Source organism: Ascidia mentula, chromosome 4 (genome assembly GCF_947561715.1).
Source record: "Ascidia mentula chromosome 4, kaAscMent1.1, whole genome shotgun sequence".
Taxonomy (NCBI): Eukaryota; Metazoa; Chordata; class Ascidiacea; order Phlebobranchia; family Ascidiidae; genus Ascidia; species Ascidia mentula.
The window spans coordinates 9,680,261-9,697,965 of NC_138569.1; positions in this window are offsets into that span (position 1 = coordinate 9,680,261).

The following is a 17,705-nucleotide window of genomic DNA, read 5'->3' on the forward strand; positions in this document are numbered from 1 at the left end:
TGCGAGATCTGGGGTACTTCAATGCTATTGGAATCCCTCACTGCTTGGTAGTTATAACTGTTGTGAAAGCGTTTGCACTATTAGCCGTATATATTCTGCAGTAAGAGTTAAATAAACGGAAGGCGACAAGAGCAAACGATGACATTTTTGTAAATCAGGTGTGTCAACTATCGAGTATAAAAGCAAAAACATTTTGTTTTTCTATCCATCGCTAAACGGTCGTTGTGTGAATTGACTTCGTCCCACAGATGTTTTCTTTTTCACTATGACAACAACCCGCTTTAGTTGTCATGAATCGGGCACTATTAGGTAAAAACAAATGGCTTCGTGTTGTAAGCCGTCTCAAAATTCTAAACTCCAAAGCGTTTTTATTGTGATAAAAAAACAAGAGCTCGATTCCAATGGCAGACGACCCGTCTGTTTCGCGACGGCGCTGACAGGTCGGTGTGGTTGCTCATGGCACTGAAAATAAAACGCGACAAAGCTGTCGTTCGACTATCCTCGCTCCACATGGACGCGCGACTCTGAAAACATTCGATCCACCTATGATCAATGGCTTAGTAAACAGTTCCCGGCGCGTCAAGCTACTAATGGCCCCCCATCGTGTAGCTGTTAAGGGTAGACGCCCGACAGCAACGCCACTGTCGCATGTCGCCTGTTGTTGGGCGCGATTTCTGTCCCGAATTCAAAGCGCCCGACGTCAATCACAGAACGCTTGGACGCATCACAATACCTCGATCGGTTCCGGATTGACGGCCCCTGCCGCCTAGTGCGGGTGATACAGTTCCAGGCATGCAATGTTTCCTGCCGTAAATCGGCCATTTTGAAAAAAATCATACAGTCGTTGATTAGTTTTTAAGGCGTTGGGAAAATTCATACATGTATGTGTATAATGTGTAACATATAGTTTAAACAGATTAAAAAAGGGAGAAATTAAAAATGTTACATAATATCCGGCATTTACTAATTCGCATTTTCCAAACAAATGAAAAATGTTCGAAACAAGTGTATTTGTCGTTGTGTAAATAGTAAGCCTAAAAATAATGTTTTGGTAAATGGTGCTCTCTGCGGATTCATAGGTCAGCTTATGACAAGCGCGATTATTCTAAATGCAAAGGGTCACCGACGGTGACACAATAGCGCAGGAGATAAGCCGCAAAATGGCAACATACCGCCGGTGCCGACTCAACAAAAAATTGTACCGGGAGCGGTTCTGGGTCCCGGAGCTCCAAGCGAAACACTACCACGTCAATCAACCTTGGCACTGGCCTCGCCCGACGCTCCACTATTTGCATGACTTATCAACTTTTCATGGGAATTGATTTCGAAGCGCCGCGGCGGTGAGCGCGCAGTGGCCGTCTAAGCTCCCAGAACGTGACGGTGGAACCCAAGCGCGACCCGCGCGGTCCCTCTCATCGCCAAGTTCAAAAACGGGAGGCACCAAAAACGTGAACAACGTCGGATGAGAAGTGCCGAAGATAGCGAGGTGTTTGCGCTCGCGCCTTACCCGGACACAAGTAAGTTTTTTAACAAAACTCTTCCCAAAGTGGGACACGAGGACTAATGAGCTGAGCCAGGAGGCCATGGGAACATTCAACCGAGCATCATCAAAGCACCTGAAGCCCCACAATTCTGATACGCACATACAGATTCCAAAACAGTGAAGTTCAAATATTGAATTTGAAACTCAGTGTCTTTACGCTTCGCTTAAGACAAATCAGCATGCTATAATCTAACGTGCAGAAATGCCTGCACGTTTCGGCAACACAGAGCGTTTTAGATCTTCAAATGCGCTTCTATAAACACACCCAGAGTTTAAAATAAAGTATCTGTTTGCATTATAGTTCATTGATGACAGGTGTATCTCTAGAGACCAAGGTTTGGGGTCATCTTGACCTCATACTATCTAAAAGGGTCGTTTACTTGCAAGTCGAAACTATCTCTCTTCCTTGCCGGAAGCGAACCTTTAATCGCCGCCTGTTTCAAAAGCTCACTGCACTTTGGAAGCTGAGCACCGAGGGCAAACCTAATCGGAACAACAGAGATCGGAAACAACCACTCCAAGCTTAAATTAGATCGACAAGTGATCCCGTTTGATGTCACGGCCAAGTAGTCTGAAGACGATTTAACCAATCAGCGCCAGCACATGCGAACACTACCCCGTTTGTGCGTCACTGGTCCTGGGTGATGCAAGGCGGAATAAATTTACGTTTATATTAGTTGGATCGGTTTTGTTTTCATTGTAAATGGCGGAGCATCTTTGAAAAGGGATTGTTCGCACGCGAATAGTTCTCTGCTGTCAGAGCACCTGTCTGAGTTAAAATAAAGCTTCAGATTGAATGTCACAACGCAAATCAGGAAAATACGTTAAAATTGGGTTTGCTGCTCATTATTTATTTGCAGAAGAGTGGGAAGTGACAAGCGAGTCAACTAACCACGTCGCTACTACAAATCCAAACTGTGTCATTTTGTTTTGCATTCCTGAACGTGATTTTATGAATAACAACGTCCTGTTCATTTAAGGGTTCACCGATATATCGTCCGCAGAAGGCATGACGTTTTCCATGCAATTAGTAATGTGATTTTAAGAATGGTTGTTTTGATGCTACAACATCTATGTTTGTGTATCTGACAAAGTCGCTATGGTTAATCGTATTATAATATTTATTTTTGTTGCTGCCATTGCTCAAACTATCATAACACAGGCCAAAACACAATGTATTAATAAGCTGGTCATTTTCGAGAAACTGTCAACGCAATCTTACGAATTCTAAGTTTGCGTGTGAGGCTGGCCAAGAACTTACCCGCTTGTGACGTTGGGTCTGACGGTGTGTGGCCCACATCGGTGTCAGGTTCCAGCGGTCAGGCGACCTTCTCGCAGGTGCAGGCAATAAGCGGCATTGAATCAACAGAGAGATGAGAGCAAGGGGTGATAACTATAGATTGTAAATGGCTTCAAGAGACGCCACATTAACTCTACTTTAGCAGTGGTTACTGTGTGGGTGAAACACGAGCTAAACCGTGATCAGCGTAAACCTTGTGATTTCAACCCCGCCATTTGTCATCTCATTCGTTACATGTGACTCTTAGCGGCTACTAATTAATGCTAAACATAACCAACTATCCTACATGTACTTTTGGATACGGTAGGTGCAAAACGTCAAAAACTTCCCTGTAGTGTGGACGTGTCTACAGCTCGGCCTTGTTGAAACCCTTATGACGACAAGTCAAGCATGCAGTGGCCTTTTCCTGATAGAGATGCAGTTTGAGTGCACAACTAGTTCTCGAGAAAACGCGGTGGGAGCGCCGACTTGTAACCGGACTCCTCGCATTCCGAAGAGCTAATCACCTTTGACCTCGGGACTAGGAAAAACAAAAGCGGCCGTCATCTTGGTCGGGGTGGCAAGTGGCTGCAGGAGATTTATCGCAAGATCGCCTCTAGGGGATCAAGTTCAAATACGCGCCTTCTGCTAGGTACAGTGGTCGTTCATTTCGATGCATTTTGAATTAACAATCGTTAGTTTCTGTGTCATGTATGTTTTTTCTGTTGAAATTGTAATATTCAAACGGTTTTCAATTTTTCCCTGGGAATATTTTGTTTACGCCTTTTGTTTCTTAATTATGACACTGGAATAAAAATCAGGTTGTTTGGTATATTTATCCAACGTAAATATTGTTGCTAAACTTATGTCCAGACTTTGACCCATCGAAGAAAACTGGCCACAACTGTCGCAGACAAGCAAGAGGTTAAAGGCCAGACGGACATTTTCGCATTCTTGCACGAACTGGACAGTGACAGGGGGCAGCACGCAGGTCAAGTCTACCCAACAGTACCGCCAGGTAGCCATGGAAACATCACCGTTTGTCTGTAATGCTATACAACAGCGCTTCGGAAATGCGTGCCAATTACCTGCAACCGTTGAAGTCATGACAACATACACACAGATATTTAATTACAGTTGAATGTCGAAGAGTCTCGAGCACATCACACTGTGTACTTACCACGGGCATAAAGGCATGTAGTAGTTGCTTGACCAACAGTTCCCTAATTTAATCCTTCAATACAACAAGTTTAAGTGGACGAAACCGTCATGCCACATTTCCTTTTAGTTTAAGGTTTAGGACTGTGGTTCGCAAACTTTTTGGGGCCGCGGCACACTTGGATCCTTTGGATTCGTTTGCGGCACACCAAGCTGTTAAGTCGGTTTTAAATGAAGCTACATTAAAACTACACGACAGAAAATAGTCACGTTAAAGTAAGTGAGCTACATTGTACATAAGCGTTAGCAACTAATGCGAAGTATTCATGTTGGTGTCATCAAAATGTCTTTACTCGCTATCTCATCCACAGCTTTCAGTTGAAAACGTTGTTTGTTCCTAAATAATTACATGGATAAATTACTTGTATATTGTTTCTAATCTAAAATCTATTTTTGTATTGTAAAACTTTCGAGGCACTCCTGAGACCGTCTCACGGCACACAGTTTGGGAAACCCGGATGGTTTAGCATCATAGTTTTCTTCGACATAATTCTGTGGAACTCTGTGGTAAATGCCCTAATCCTATATGTTTCAAGAATTTATAATAAACTGAATTACTTTTTCAATAAGTATATACATAAAAATGGTTTGGTTGTCATAGGATTTTACGTAAGAGGGCGGAACTAATAACTCACAAAAACAAGAAAAACACTTTGCACTGAAAGCAAATTTTCTCAAACCACCACTCGTTTGCGACATTGTAACGTTCTTAGTGTATCCTGGTCTACATTATTTGTTCACAAATCACAAGCGATATTTTGAAAAAGCGTTTCTCCTTCACCGTTGCGACCGCAGCTATCGCTAAGCGTAAACCGTATACACCACACCGTGTAATTGAATCTAAGTATTTAAATCGCCAATGGCGAAACACAATTCGATCCTATAGGCCAGCTGATGGCCAAACCCTTATCAACAGGCGCTGTTGGCGCCACAACAAAACGAATTCACTGGTAACCGAAGAAGTTAAGCTAACTACATAGATGTTAAAAATTGGGTCACACCGAACATACGCGACTTTTGTTTGCTTATTCAGTAAATACTATGTCTAGGTTTGTAAATTCTGCACACTTATTACATTTTTTTTGCTGCACAAAAAATTCTTTTGGGCATAAAAGAAAAATACTGAGGTATAATAAATTTATCGAAATTGGCACAAGTCACGCTAAATTACTTTCATGTTTGACATTTTAAGGTTGAATCCAGTGCTCTTGTGGGTCTCTTCAAGCCGAAGACATGAAATTTTTGAACTTGGGTCTACTTGAAACTTGACTCGAGGGGCCTTTCGAGTGCCCTGTCGCACTCGTGGCTCGTGCCACTCACTGGATTAGCCCTTGTTCGGCAACAGCCACACACAAATTTTAGGCCCGAAAGACTTGTGTGACGTAACAATCGTACCAGTATTTCCAAGAAGTTGACTACTTTTATGTTGTCCAGTTCAGTAACAGAGTTTGTGTAGTATAGGCTGTCGATAAGAGAATTGTTTTTGTTTTTGGTCGATTTTCAAGACACTTAAAATGCTGGAACATAAATAATCTAGACACTATAATAGCTACAATATGCAATCCTATTTTTATAGCATTGAATTGGTGTTCTGTGATACATTATAAATTTACAGTGATGTATGAATGTTATTGCCTTCGTGATATCAGTGTTTAGAAAAGGTTGGATTACCCTTTTTTATGTAACCAACAGTGTTTAGATGCAATCTCGAAAGACATTGTTGGTTTCACACAGGAAACATCACGGCATTCTACCCAAAGTGCTTGGTAAATCGCTGTTGCAAAGACGAACAGATCCTTGTTTCCCAAATTACATTAAAAAGGTTTGGTTTGTGAAAGTTAACTTGGCCTTGAAGTTATTCGAATACTATGTTGACTTTATTGCAAGCCGCACAAATGGTTGGGTAAAAAAACTTGATTAACCTCAGATTACAATCAAGCAACTACATTTCACGGGGAAACTACCTTGTTTAGTGCTGTATGAATATATACGATCGTCTAAACTGCATGCTATTATTCTGTGCTGGGTCTTCTAAAAGTTAACAATTTGTTTTCTTGACTTGCAAAAGCGTGTCCATCTAGAATAATGCTATGTGCTCGTTACATCGTTTCAATGTTATTTTATCAATTGTGTCCAAATATACAAGGCCGCCACTCATGGGATGGCTCAACACCGCACACTTTTCCGGCACTTCGCTATCTCCAAAAATAGACGCAATTTTCGGCGCGCATATTAACTGGCAATAATTGCTTGTAAACATCAACCCACAACAAACCATTTGTCCAGTCGATCAATCGCAGACAAGCTCAGAACACCTGGGAGAGAAGTTCTTTCAAGGCGGCGGTCGGTTGTTTTTGCGACGGATCGCTTTCGTTCCCAGGCGACAATTTTGCTGTCTGTAAGGGCCCATAATTTTGCGCGCGTGCAAAGGGGGGTATTTTTAGAGGCGAGCGGTCGCTTCCGTCTATTGTTGGGCAAATTAGGTGCCGTGCAAATAAACAAAAGTGCACGCTCGCGTGCCCAAACTTGATTGCGGCTTATCAGCGGGAAGTTACCCTACAAACATGCCGTTGGGCGACCTTTTCACCTTGCGCTACAACGCCGCCCTCTCACGCACATTGTCGAGGTGCGACGCTTTGGGCTTCGAAAGGCAAAGGTCACATGTTTACCTCCTAATTTTGCCTACAGATTTGCGGGTGATTTAATATTCTGCGGTTTAAAAATATCAACCGCTTGTTGGAATGCTTGAAATATGCTGTCAAATCAAAAACAGTTACTACACCAATATAAATCACAACAAAATAGTGAAGGGTTCACGTCCCTTATTGGATTGAAAAAAATTGCATTTGAGTTGCACACTATCAAAATATTTGTGTTGGAACATGACATAATGTGGCTGACCCTTGGCACAGTTACCCAGAAGTAGTGACATGGCAAAAGCTTCGTTGCTGCTGGGTGAAATGAAATCACAAGAATCAATCCGGTAGAATTTTGGATTACCAGTACAACTGTTTATTATATTTTTAAGATGTTTACTATAGAAAAGGCAATAAATAAAAAAAATAATATAGTTGCACAGCTAGGCACAAAAAACCAATATTGTTTCTTCGAAACGAAATTAAACCCTGATTAGTATTTTCTTTTACTTATCAACGCGGTGGCACGGTAACGACGATTTTCGCTGTTACAAAACACACTAAATTGTCGAAAGATCATCGGGGTTGTGTAAGTAAAAATTGGTGACTGAACAAAGAAGTAATGCTTTTTAAATCGACGTTGGGGTGAAGGGTGGCAACACGAACAGTTGGCTTGCTATTTAACGTTTCATGGGCAATCCGCACTTAGCGCAAAGCCACAATAAACGTTGAATTGGAAGAAAACTCTTTACGTCGATAAAGTGCGACTCGCACTTGCTATAGCAACGATTGTGTGATGTATAATGGTGTTAGAATCACGCCGGGGAGACAGTTTCACTTTCATTTTTAGGCTTCCGCGTCACCCGATCACCCGGCAGCATTAACACGTCGCACTCCCTACCCCGAGTGTCACGATCATTGCCCGCTACACGTGTCTCCTGGGTTAATAATTCAGGAGCGCAGAACGTTGATTAATGATCCTCCAAGTGTTCGCAAGACATTCGGCGCGCAAGCAGGGCACTTGAGACGTTGCGTTTTCCGTCACATTTCCATTTTCCTTGTGACTGCGACCTTGTAAAACGAAACCGGACCAAAATCCTTTTTGAAACAAACATTAGACGTTCCATGGGCGAAACACCACGACATAAATCGATAAAATGTCTGCTTTGATGATGGCTGAAAGACCCCAAATGTAACTTGGCAATGACGGTGGGATTTCGGTATGTCCCTCGCTCATTTGGATAATGCTGTTTGATTAATGACAGCAGTGTAATAATTGTTGAATATTTCAGCCATTTCAGGGTAGCTTCTTTAAGGCATGACCTGGGAAGGTTTACTCAAACAAAGCAGCTGCGCAAACATAATGGATTTTAAAGTAACTGTTGCCAGGGCATGCTTAAAGAATTAAATTTATGTATTTAGTAAGTTGGGTCCGAACTATACAAAAAACAAACCAACTTCGTTCCGAATTAGTCACTTGCGGTTTTGAGAGGTGCTTACAACAGTTTTACTGACCAAATGCTATAATTTCTATCAGTCCAAACCGAGTGAGATCAGTTACGAATCTATTGCGCACACTGAACTTACGGGCGATGCTGGTCCTACTCATCTGATAAGAGTGGAAAGTTGCTCATGCGATAAATTGCACGCGAGCCCAGCTTTGCTAACGACCGTGCGACGTTGATTGCTGAGGGTAGTTTACTTTAGCAATTAGCTTTGCTACATGCGTAAATCTGTTAACCCCTGATATAACAGTCGAGTATTTTTGTTATATTCTGGATTATATCGGATGTATATCATCAGGAAGACTTTAAACATTGCTCATAGCAATGACGCATTGACTTTTGCTTGATAATGTTCAATGCTTTAAAAATTTCGTCATATTAAACGCCTTTTGATTTGCAATCACTGTCAACGCAATTTGTTTTGAGAGTGATTCATGGGACAACGAGCAGTCCTTTTCTTGTCACTTCCGAAACAATTTCTATCTCGCGATTCTTCTTCCAAGGTAGAGACCGATGAGGTGACAGTGACCGGACAGTTATTCGTTGCAGCCATATGTTGCGAGTTGTGTCCGAATGCCATCCAGTCATTAGTAAAATCTTCGCGCACTGAGTGCCACTGGGCGCATTCCCCCTTTAGCCGTTCTGTCTCGCGCTACTCGAACCACCTCTCCAATGCGCACCTCTTGTCACGCGAGGGTGTGCGTCTGCGCAAAAAAAAGTAAGAGGCCAGGCGCGTGGGACTTTCGGCCCGAAGAAGAGGCCAAACGGCGGGCCAGACAAACTTGGGGCGCACGCTGTTGTCAGGATTGCACTTGTCACTTGAGCGGCAATCGTACGGAACTGACCAGGCGTCGTCAATCTGGCCAGACGCCTGTGCGCACACAAACGCGGCGCTCTCAGCGTTTACCCGATAGCGGCGGAGTGAGTAGCTGACCTTTCCTCTCAAGTCGCCGGGCCTACTATAACTACTTTAAAACAGGTGCAGCGTAGGACGTTTGCATGTAGAAGTTTAGGAGACCGCTCTTTTGTTTTTTCGGAAGTTTGTTTGAAAAAAAAGTATTTTTTTTTCTGCAAACGAAAGGAAAGTAAGCTGAAGTTGTCAGTTTCTAAATTGTCAAAATAAAACGTTTATCAACAATTAAACAGAGTGTGATGTTGATTTTTTATATTTGGCACCGAATTGTCGAAAAAAAGTGGCTTTGTTCCAGCTTGTGTCTTCAATATCCTCGCTAAAATGCTAGTTTGAACGACATCCTGGCAAACTTAGTTGAACTTGTTGAAAGGTTGTGCTATGAGGAATGGAATTAGCAAGAAATAAATGCACCTGACGAAGTCATGCTCAGTGGTTGTGCAATAAGCTGCCTCGCTTCTTTCTTGTTAAACCACATGGCATTGTTAGATCAGCAACAGTCGTCGGTTTGCAGCCTTTCCCGAACACATTGTTTTTGTGTGGGTTTAAAACAAGAACACGTCGTTTTATTGGTTTGCGGGGCTCCTTTTACGTCACAATACCACTGAACGTGGCGATAGGCCGCAAACGGTCGGCAACCAGAACAGGAGCAGTCCATCCAATGTCAGACTGCATCGGTCTGGTGCGTTGTGTCTGGGATTTGGTGCGGGTTTTTGACTCGTGGTTTTTATATCCCCTTCTCCACTTAACCGCGGCTTTGTGGGCGCCTGTTCACATTTTTTGCAACTTGCAATCAGATGCTTATCGCTCCTATTCTGCTTGCTGCGCTCTGCGATTGCAATAACGTCTGTTTAACGCAGGCTAATCACCGAACATTGCCATACATAGATAGATACAAATAGAGTGATTTCCAGATCGATAAATTCTCGTGGTATATTCGTCGTTTTAGAGTTTTGGTGATACTTAATTTTCCACGTTAGTGAGGGCTAAACTCTCCAACAAAATTGAATGTGCAATAAGGCATAGACAAATTGGCTGATGACACTTGAAAATTTCGAAAAATACACCAACAAACTGCCCAGCGTCACGTGACCAGACTGTCCAATCGAAAGCGCCAGGCTTTGCAATTTTTTCACTCGAGTATGCAGACACCGCTCTTCTTCTCGCACTGAATAAATGCTATAAGATCTTTGTACAGAACAAACAAACATCAGAGCAACGTGCAACTTGGCAAAATGTTCATCTGTGGTGTTTTTTTACACCAGAAAGTGAGTGTCAAATGTTGCACTAACTAACAGTCTTGTGTGGCTAAACTTCAGCTATGTGATGTTATAGCATAGTTACTCTTTGTGATTTCCAGGATTTTTTCGAATTTTCAGTGCGATTATACGCCGATGTTGTAAGAAGGCAATGTATGACTGTAGAGTAATGGACGTCCAAAGGTCGTCAAAAGTCAAACAATAAGGACTCGCGGTCGCTTATTTTAACCGTGCACCGCATCCCAATTAACGATTAACCCGTTATGGATATCTGGCTAATCCATGCATGCCTCGAATGCCAAGGGTCTTGGTGTTAATGTAGTGACAAACCACATGTGCCTTCGATGATGGTTTTCGATTAAATGCCAACAACCCGGTTGTTCAACACAGCGTGCTAAAAATGGCGGAGTTTAATGTCACGTATATATGCATGCCGTGTGTATAGGCTTGGTCAGCTGGATTCTCTATCCGCTACCACCAATCACACGACCATGTTTAAGCGATTTAACGCAACCTATCCCAATCCCTTCCGGAAGGGCAATTTCCATCATGACCAAGAATGGGAATGCGTTTTTCCATCCAGCGATATGCGCCACAAGTGCCATGCACATTTAACCGCGCGCTAAGCCGACAAAATCCTGTTGCTACACGACTTTCGTTCACACGTTCTCTTGCCGGCACTGAGCACTCGCGCTCCGGCCCAAGTTAATGAACGCAACTGATTAGCGCGCTTATCTTCGCCTTTTCACAACTTTGCGCACCTAGGCGAGGCCAGATTTTTTCCGCTAGTCAACTGAATGGACTGTAAACAAACATCATGTGCCGGTATAGCGCACGCGTGCTCATCAATACATATTAGGTGATAGCAAAACACAACGTGCGGCGGATCTGCGGCTTTCGCTTGATGGGAAAAATAACCATTTTCGGAAGCTTTGGATTTAAGGAATTAGGATTAAGTAATTTTTATTAACCACGGCAATCCTTTCTAGAACCAGGTGTTTCGTTGCCTGATGTACATGCTGTACTTTTAAAGCGTTTGCTTGTATCGTTGTCACATCTTATTTCAGAATCGTTCATGCGTTTTGCTGCAGTCCTAATATTTGAAACAAGTAGAATTTGTTGGTGACTTTAAATGTGTTGTAGATCAAATTATTTGAGATAACAACGTATAACCGTGAAGAATAACTTAGTTGCGAACCGCAATGAAAAACTGATTTTGTGAAACCGGAAACATCCGATGTTTTTTAGCCTCTCAGATCAATAGATCACACATGAATAACCTTTCCCCGCCCTCGCGAAGTTTTTGGGGCGCGATGAAATCCCACGTGGCCTCGAACAATCGCCGAGATGCCGACGTCGTGTTGCTGGCATTGTGCGACACGAGCCCGAACATTGTCGCCCTTGTATCGGCCGATACCTGATCCACCGGTAACCCGAGTGGCCTCCAAAAACGCATTTCGTCGCGCCTACGACAGAATCCTTTGTGGCCGTTAGGTGGGGGGGTCGTAGGCAGATGAAATTCGCTCACCCGAAGGTATATTGTTCCGTCATAACTCCCCTTGTCCCGGTTATTAATAAGCGATGTTTTTCGTCCGGTCGTCGTGTCGCTGCATAGGTCGCATAGAGAGCGACGGTGTCGAAGATGCGCCGAATTTCGCCGGGCGGGGTCATTCCTGAAAAGACAGGTTTCAGTGGATGGAGGGCATGGTATGCGGAAACTTGCGACCTATACAGCGTACGCCCCCAGAGCGTAAAGCATCGCGAAAACTTTTTCCGCATTTTTAGTGTTTCATTTTCAGGTTTTTGATGTTTGTGTATTTGAGATGCAGCATTTTCTCAAATTCCGTAGTGGCCCAACACTACATTGATTTGAAATTGGATAAGTGCCGAGATATTAGTTGGTGTGATTTTTAAGGTATGCAAATAATTGTGTCTATTTCTTATAAAGCAGGAAATAGATTTAAAAACCAACAGCCCCAAAGTTGTTTGTCATTGGCCACGGCAGAATCGTGAATGCTTCCGTCGATAGGGATTTTGTAAATGGCGCAACTCCAAAAACAACACCGTTGTCGGCGCATTCGCCGCTCGCCATATCAAGGCGGGAAGCACAAGGCGTGCAAAAATACATTCGCCCTTTGAACTTGTTTGAACAGAGCGAGCGAGTCTCTCCTTCGGATTGCCTGTCGATTTTATGTGTCGTGTACATCAGTAACAGATTACGCTGCGACACAGAGTAAATTACGGTATTTTTAGGCAGGTAGCGAAAAGTAAGCTGTCAACGAGGCTTGTTTGGAAGTTGATGTCGACATTGCCATACGTTTTATAATGCGCTAGTAGAAAGCACTGGATTGCAGTTTTGTCAAACAAGTAATGTTGTAAAGAAAGATTCTCTTGTTGTTTATTACTTTGCCTAAATATTATTGCTTTTTGCTATTTTTACACCTCGTTTCCAGCCTCATGAGAATTATGAAATTTTGAAACGTCATAGTTTGAGTAGCTTATGGACGAACCACGGGGTTGAACATGGTGCGATGTGTGTTTAGTGCCATTTTTGTGTGTTATGAAAATTCAGCAAAATCTGCGCCTTTGCCGCATTGTCAAAACAGCGTTGGTTCGCTTGTGTTGAAAACAGGAGCATCTTCACCTCGGCATGCGGTGTCACTTTACCTGTGGCCAGGCTCCGCGCACCCAAGGAGCCGTGCCGTGTTCAAGGGCTTGTTGAGTTACAAAACAATCCACCCGGCGACGACAATGCACCGTTTTGTACAGCACCGGTCCTTGTTTGTCCCTTGACTTTGACTCGTTGTGAAACAACGCGCAGCGAACCCCATTTCAGGCCCCATTTTCGGGGGTCAAAACTGCGGGAACGTTTGCAAGGCGTGAAGCAGCTTGATGCTGATTAGTTGCCTCGAAGTCACGGTAAATATTTCACGAATTCCGGGATTATACTTGACTTTGAGGCTTAAAGTGATCACGCAAAGACAGTTTATTCCTTATTGCGCACAAAATCGCAATGTGAAGTGTTCAATGAGGAAATTTGGAAGTGTTATAGACGAGAGGTAATTTCTGATTCAGTCAACGATGGTTTATACACTTGCGCACATGCTCGCATTGTTGTAGCAAATCAGTTTACTAAACGGGTAAGTGGACATGTGTGAGTTATCAGAAAAAATAAGTCCATTCGCCATAAACTTGGTAAGGGGTGTTGTGTTTCTGTGATGCGCCTGAAACAACAGATAACCCAGTGTTGCATCACAGATAAGAGCGCAGCCGCTATTGGTCGGGCTCGTTTCAAATGTTGCGTGACGTCTCGCCGCCCTGCGACCGGGGCGCAAAGTGGGGGCCATTTAGAGGAGGGTTTAAGTTCAGAATTCTCTCACGTCATCGTCCACCCCCGACTGACCAGGCGAACCGTGACTGGGGATAGGTCGTGGGTCGTACGTGACCGTCTGCTAAGGTCTGTTCGCAAAGGTGGTTTCTCGGACAAAGCAGTTTTTTGCGTGCAGTTTAGATTGCGGTAACTTCGAAAAAATTGAATTGTTGTAAAAGTAAATGAAATTGATATCTGTGTCAGAAGAGTTGGCGGAAACTGGCTGGTTTTAAAAAATATGGTCAGGTGTTACAAGGCGGGTTGTCGCATTTGTTCAGTGATCACGATACTATGCTGGGTACTTAGACACTACGTCCGTGTTTATCAGGCAAACAAAAGCAATTTTGCTAATGTACCATAAAATATTAACTTCATCCGTTCAGCGTGTTGTCTAATGCACTTCGTTGGGCAACCATTTTTATTTCATTTGCTGCTTTTAACGGACAATGTTAGGTTGTTGAGATAATATAAGCACATGGTATATTTGTTCTGACAGAATATGACGTGATAATTTTTCCTGCTGCAAAGGATTACTTATACATTTAAAGTCTCTAGCATGTAAAAAATTTTCAGTCTGATAAACACTCGATAAATAGTATTTAAGTCATGGCTGAAGAACAAGGCAGAATTGTCGATTTTTCATTATCGGTAAAAAATCTCAGCATCCAACAACAGCCACTTAGCACATCTCTCATGGACTCTGCTGGGAATCGGGCGGATCCGCTGACCGGCTGCTTTTTGCCTCAGCGGAACAGCAGCGCTTGTAGCGGAATAAACGCACATGCGCTCAATCAAGCTTGGGGAATAGAAAACCACCCGTGGCTCACATTCCTACTACACTAATTATTTTGGTACATATGGGCAAATTCTTCCAACTGGAATGTATGGCATTTAAGGCGGTGTTTGTGGTTTAATCGTTTTGATAAAGTTTTTTACTGACCTTGGTTTGTGGATGGCTAAACTTCGAGGTGTTTAGAATTGAAATATTTTGTGTCATAGCCTTAGATAGCTTTTTTGTGATGATTACAATTTCGAGGTTGTCAAACAATCTTGCAGTGAGTGTATAAAATTAGCATCAAATGATTGCATAGCTACACACTGCTATATGTCGAGATATACAGGAGATATTTCACGTATGCACCGTGTGATAATTTACTGTAATAGAAAATGGCCGTCGGCATAATTTGCAATAATGTCAATTTTTGCATAAATGTGATTAAATTTAGTAGCTAAGCACCGTTTGTTGTTGAAGGTTGTCCACAAATATCGCACAACATTTTACTGCAACTATATTCTGCGTAACGACTCTGCAGCATTTTGAACCCTTCGGAATTGGTTCTACTGTTTCATTTAACCTCATGCGGATGCAAGTTGGTTTGCAAAAATGGCGCCGGAAATTTTGCAAAACAAAGCCGAAAAATGGAGATTCAGACTCAAGTTTTGCCAAGCCGAGCGTGAATTCGGTAAACAAGAAATCGGCGTCGCGCGAAAATGTGACTCACTGTGATGCGACGCAAAGAATCGTACTCGAAAAAATGTCACTCGACCAATCAATAACAAAGCCTGGGGCTTGTGCGGAGTCCGAGAAGGTCGTTTACTTCAAATTGGACTTACGAAAAAGTAACTACTTTTGACATCTATGTGGCGCGACTGTGTTAAGTGTACAAAATGAATACTAAACTGTTCGTTCCTTCGGTGAAGAAACAACAAATATACGTTTTATTTAAAAAGATTGTCTTTTTCTGACATATCGTCTATACGAACGGCTATGTATATTTGTTGTGGAAGTACGAACAGATTAGTATTCATTATGTTAGCTGGTGGTCAAAACCTATTTTCAGTTTTAAGTGTACAGAATTCATAGTCTGATTTGTTGTTGTGTTATTGGCGGTCAAATTCGTCGTGTGATTTTCTCGAGCAACTCAGTAATTATTGTATCTTCGCCATCTGCGCGTCGATCTCTTCTGCACGTGCGAACAAATCCGCAACCCCTAACCTGCGAAGTTTTCGCCATATGCGCCAAGAAGCTTTTTATCCATATGTAGGCCGCGTCCGGACTGAGCCCCGTCGGATTAACGAGTTTGATCGCTGAGACCCACTTAAAACAGCCCCAAACTTCGCCAAGTAAGCCAGGAGTGTGTTTCGCAAAGACCTCGACAGGTAACCACCCGCTAAAGCAAAGGTGTCGGAAAGCCAAAGTCTCAGATGAAGGCTTCCAGGTAATCAAAATATTAGTTGTGTTTCACAAACCCGGTGTTAACATTACAGAAAGCTACACACCAGGAAAAAGTAATATATGCCGCTATAATGTACTGAGCTTATAGACAACGTGTTTATTCATAGTTTTGCCACTTGGAGCATCAATTGAACGTTATCAATACAACCATAGAAATTGAATTTTATTTTCCAAGTCCCAACGAATCATATTTTTTATGACTCAATATAGTTAAATATATCGGTTACATAATAGGCTATAACACGAAGATTTTTCCACTTACTGAACTGTCATAAAGCCAGGTTGGGTAACCTTATTGAAGAACAAACCTTAATGGTTGGATTACAAATTCAGCTGGTGTAGGTGGCATTGAATTTGCATTCAGGAGCCATGCCAAATGTCAACGCCCTTGTTAGAATGGTGCACACTGGGAGTTACATTCATTTCTATTCGCAATGACCCCATCGCAGTTCATTCCCGTATATGTCGATCAAATTTGTATGCTTATGAGGAATATCGGCATCCTGTTGTTTCCAAATCTGTCGTTGTTTTGTTGCGGATTTTTTGGATGCTGAATACGGACCGACCGCCGTGATCCGATCATGGGACAAACCCCCGTTTCGTTTTAGATGCGCAACGTGTTGTTGTGGTTTGAAGTATGAGAATTTTTGTGTTATGTAGCCAGAAGACCGGGGACTCGTGAATTGGGTATTTTGAACTGGGGTTTCCCGGTCAGATTATGCATTTTACTGCATTAGTGCATTCTGCCAAAGGTTTTAGGGTAAGAACTTAAAAGTAAATAAGCAAACATATTTTGTATACCACTTGACAAAAAAATCACAGCTGTCATTAAAACACCCGACAACTGTTGATATGAAAGTTAGTAATTGCAACATCTAAGAGCAATGTTGTGGATTGTCAGCGAATTATGCTATGTGTATTAAAACTTTTCAGACTTTTCCCATGCGCCAGTTTCCAATGATGCGATTATGGATCGGGCAACCCTGCAGCGGTAGCGATCTCTCTTTTGTCAGTGGACGCGCCGACCAATTAAACCACCACAGCGGCTGTTATAATGTTTTGCTATCGCTGTGCCTTGTCCCCCGGGTCAGTATGGTGCATTCAAATAAGGCTGAGCTTGCCGGTTATTGCTGTGCTCTCCCACCTCGCCATATCGCAATGGTTAAAGCCAGGCAGTCGCGACCTTTTAAACGCGAGATTATGAAAAGTTGCGGTTGCCTTAGGGTCGATGATTGGCAAGGGCGTCTCATTTCAGTCCTCCTGCCTTGTTTCGTTAATTGCGTGATTCGGCGTAAAGGGACGACTGGGGTGATAAATTGCTTCGATGTGACATGATATTAATAGTTTTTGAGATAACCACCATAGACGGCTCGGAGCATTGCAAGTTTATCTCACGTTTTATCTGTGTTGGAAAGTTATGCGACACACCAAAACCTCGAGTGGAACCAAACAAAACATGTGATGGAAGCAAAATGTTTCGGCAAAATATACCCTGATGTAATTCGTCCACCTGAAGCCTTTAACAACATTATTTGTGAATTATTGGTATTTTTGGACTAGAGTCGTTTACGGAAAACAATTATAGAGGACTTTCCACCAAATTATAAGCTGGGATGAAACAGTTGTACGCCAAAGCGGCTTTGGTGGCACTTTAAGTCTGCGATACAAACAACTTGACAGATATCGCGCGTCGAAGCGGTCAACGCTGTGCGTTATGATACCGGGAGTCCCTTCTAAACCGTCATCAGG